Genomic DNA, 3,642 nt, shown 5'->3' with positions numbered 1-3,642 from the left:
TAACCTCATCCCACAGCATACACGTGTGTTTGCACAGAAGGACCTGAACTCTCTCCAGGCCTTCCCTCTGTCTCCCCCCACCCCAACCTGTCACACTCCACCCCATTCTGACCTTTCAGACCTTGTCACTTCAAGTAACCCAAGGAAGGGAGAGACAGCCAAAGGAAACCTTTTTTCCCCTCCTTGTTCTTACTAACAATCTCTAGAAAGCTGGATTCAATTTCCATGCCAGATTTTTATTCTTCTGGTTCTGCCTGTGGGTCTGAAGACCTGGGTAGGATCCTTCTTAAACCTTCTTTTCCCAGAGTAGTTGGCGATTCGTTCGTTCATTCTCCTGCACTTTTTCTCTCCATAATCATGAATTATATGTCGAGGAGGGGGGAGACCTTGTCCCTGCCTGTCTCCTTTACTCCCCTTGATGCCTGGAGGTCAACCAGAAGGGCTCCCCAGCATCATCACAAAATGGCAGAATGTTGGAAGAGACCAATAGAGATCATGGAGCCCAATCTACCTCGTTTTCTCAATTCATTCCTTTGAGTTAAACATTGCCCCCTTTCTGGGCTTTCTTTAGACACTGGGTCAAGGAATGGGATATTGAGTTCTTCATATTTTAGTGTGGAAAAAACAAACAACAAATACAGTGCTTAAAAAGTGAAAAAAATATTTTAGTGTGAGTAAATGTACAAAAGAATCATAGAAAGCACCACATATTTAGAATGGCAATGAACCTTATAGGTCAGAGTTTAATCTTTTCTTTTTACTTATGAAAAAAAATGAGACCCAGAGAGATTAAGCTACTTGCCTAGCTTCGGTAAGTGACTGAAGTAGTGACCAGACCAGGTAGTCTAGGGCCAATATTCAACTCACTATTTTGTTGTTTGGTTGTTTCATTCATGATCAACTCCTTGTGGCCCCAGTTGAAGTTTTATTGGCAGTGATACTGAAGTGGTTGGCCATTTCCTTCTCCAGCTTCTTTTACAGATGAAGAAACTGAGGCAAACAGAGTGAAGTGACTTGCCCAGGTTCACACTGCTAGTGATTGACCATTTCCTTCTCCAGCTCTTTTTACAGATGAGGAAACTGAGACAAACAGGGTGAAGTGAGTTTCCTAGGGGCACACAGCTAGTAGTTTGCTATTTCCTTCTCCAGCTGCTTTTAAAGATGAGGAAACTGAGGCAAACAGGGTGAAGTGACTTACCCAAGGCCACATAACTAGTAAGAGTCTGAGGCCACATTTGAACTCAGATCTTCCTGACCCTAGGCCTGACACTATACTCACTGTACCACATAGCTGCCCAATATACCATGCTGATTTTTCTCTAAGGAGATAAGCAAACCTATCCTCTTAAAAGGATGGGCAGTTAGACATCCTCAGACTAGGATAGAATTGAAGAGAGAGCAGGTTATTAGGGAGACCAAGAATAAAGTTTATTCATTTTACATAAAATGGAATCCAGAATGTTCTATATTGGATTTTTATTTTATTTCTAGAATTCTCAAACTGATTTGATGTCAAAAATCAATCCACCAGGTAGAAAACTCAATAGAAAGAGAGTCAGGCCTAGAGATGGGAGGTCTTGGGTTCAAATGCGACTTCAGATACTTCCAAGCTGTGTGACCCTGGGCAAGTCACTTGACCCCAGTTACCTAGGCCTTACCTCTCTTCTGCCTTGGAACCTGGAATGTTGAGATACAGAACACAGAATGTCAGAGCTGGAAGGGACCTTAGAATATAGAATATTATTAAGATATGAAGCATAGAATGCTCTAGGTACCTCCCACAGAAAGCCAGTTGTTAAACATTTATCAACACATTCCTAGGTATAGTACAATTAGAAGGTTCCGTTCTCTGTTTTGTCTCTGGTGATAGAATAAGAGGAAATAAGAGGGCAAGAGGAAACAGGTTAGGTTACATAGAAAGGCTTGGAGTTAGACTTCTGAAGACACTTCCTCATTTGTGTGTTGGGATACTAGGATAGGTTATTGAGGAAAGAAAGAAAGAACCCTTTTTTTGAAGAAATAGATCAGAGGCCTGAGTTAAGATGGTCAGTCCTTTACCACAAGGACCTGCTTAACCTAGAGGCAAAAGGATGGACAATACTATTTCTTAATGGAAGAAGGATGGACAATACTGTTTCTTATTGGCAGAAGGACAGACAATGCTATTTCTTATTGGCAGAAGGACGGACAATACTGTTTCTTATTGGCAGAAGGACAGACAATACTGTTTCTTGATGGCAGAAGGATGGACAATACTGTTTCTTGATTTTTTTTTAGATCTTTACTTTCCATCCTAGAATCAATACTAGGTATTGGTTCTAAGGCAGAAGAGCAGTAAGGGCTAGGCTATGGGAGTTAAGTGACTTGCTCAGGGTCACACAGCTGGGAAGTGTCTGAGGCCAGATTTGAACCCAGGACCTCCCGTCTCTAGGCCTGGCTCTCAATCCACTGGACCACCCAGCTGCCCCCAACAATGCTATTTCTTGATGGTGTTTCTTGACTGAATGAGTACCAGGAGTAAGACCAGAAGAGATCAGAAACTCTAGAACTATAGATTTGAAACTAGAAGGGACCCAGGATCCATCCATGGTGGTTGGGGAGGTGCTAAAGGACATTAAGGCTTCCTGCAAGCTGCTCGATATCATTGCTAGTCAGAGGTTGGGATGAGTGGATTGTGGTGAGGCTGGGTGCCTGGTTGGGGGTCAGGAGGGAGACAGTGTTTCTGAAGCCTTTCTTTTTACAAATGACATTATTGTTATTAATATCATTAATTATCATTTACATGTCATTAATAAATTACATTAATTGTAATATATAAATGTTGTTAATATTAATAATATTAAGAGTGACTTGCCCAAGGTCACCAAGAGTAAGGAGCAGAACTGAATTCAAATCCATGCCCTCTAGTTCCTGATTCATGGGGAAATCTGTCTTGAAGGCAGCCTGGTGTCTGTAAAGAGTAAGAGTGAGGATCTATCCACCGGGAGCCGGGAGAACTGCCTCTGCCACTCACCTTGGCAATTTTCTTCATTTTTCTGAGTCTTAAGTTTCCTCAGCCCTCACCTGAGAATGATTGTAGCACTTCCTGCATCACAGGCTATTGTGAGGATCCAATGAGGTCATGTCTGTAAATGACTTTGTTGAAGCAATTTTATTAAGCAACACCATTGATTAATTTATATTAAGCAATATATGATTGTCCGCCCTCCTTATTATTCCTGTTATGGTAGTTGTTCATGTGTCCCCCTCCGGAGGCAAAGACTCGAGAGTTCAGCACCCTTTAAAATGTGCAGAGCTTGTCCTTCTCCAATCAGCATCCTGGGGAGGCGAAGTCCTTTCCCCTCGGGCGCCTTGATCTCGGTCCCACCGCCCCACGCCTGGGAGGCCTCCCTTCACCCCATCTCGCCTTAGCCGCGGTGCGTTTCCCTTTTCTAGTGGCACGTCTGTGTCTTCCAGAGCTCGGCTGGGTCTTCTCGCTGCCCAATGACCCTGAAGCCCCTGAGCCTGGCAGGGTCCCTGCCCAGTCTCTTATCCCCCTAACAGGCTTAGCAGCCCCCGCGGGGGGAGCAGGACTTTGGGGATGAAACTGAAATCCTCGTTCTTCTACCCTCCACAGACACCTCGGTCAACCTGAGTGGAGCC

The sequence above is a fragment of the Gracilinanus agilis genome, chromosome 4 (assembly GCF_016433145.1).
Source record: "Gracilinanus agilis isolate LMUSP501 chromosome 4, AgileGrace, whole genome shotgun sequence".
NCBI lineage: Eukaryota > Metazoa > Chordata > Mammalia > Didelphimorphia > Didelphidae > Gracilinanus > Gracilinanus agilis.
Note: the sequence above shows the minus strand (reverse complement) of the source record.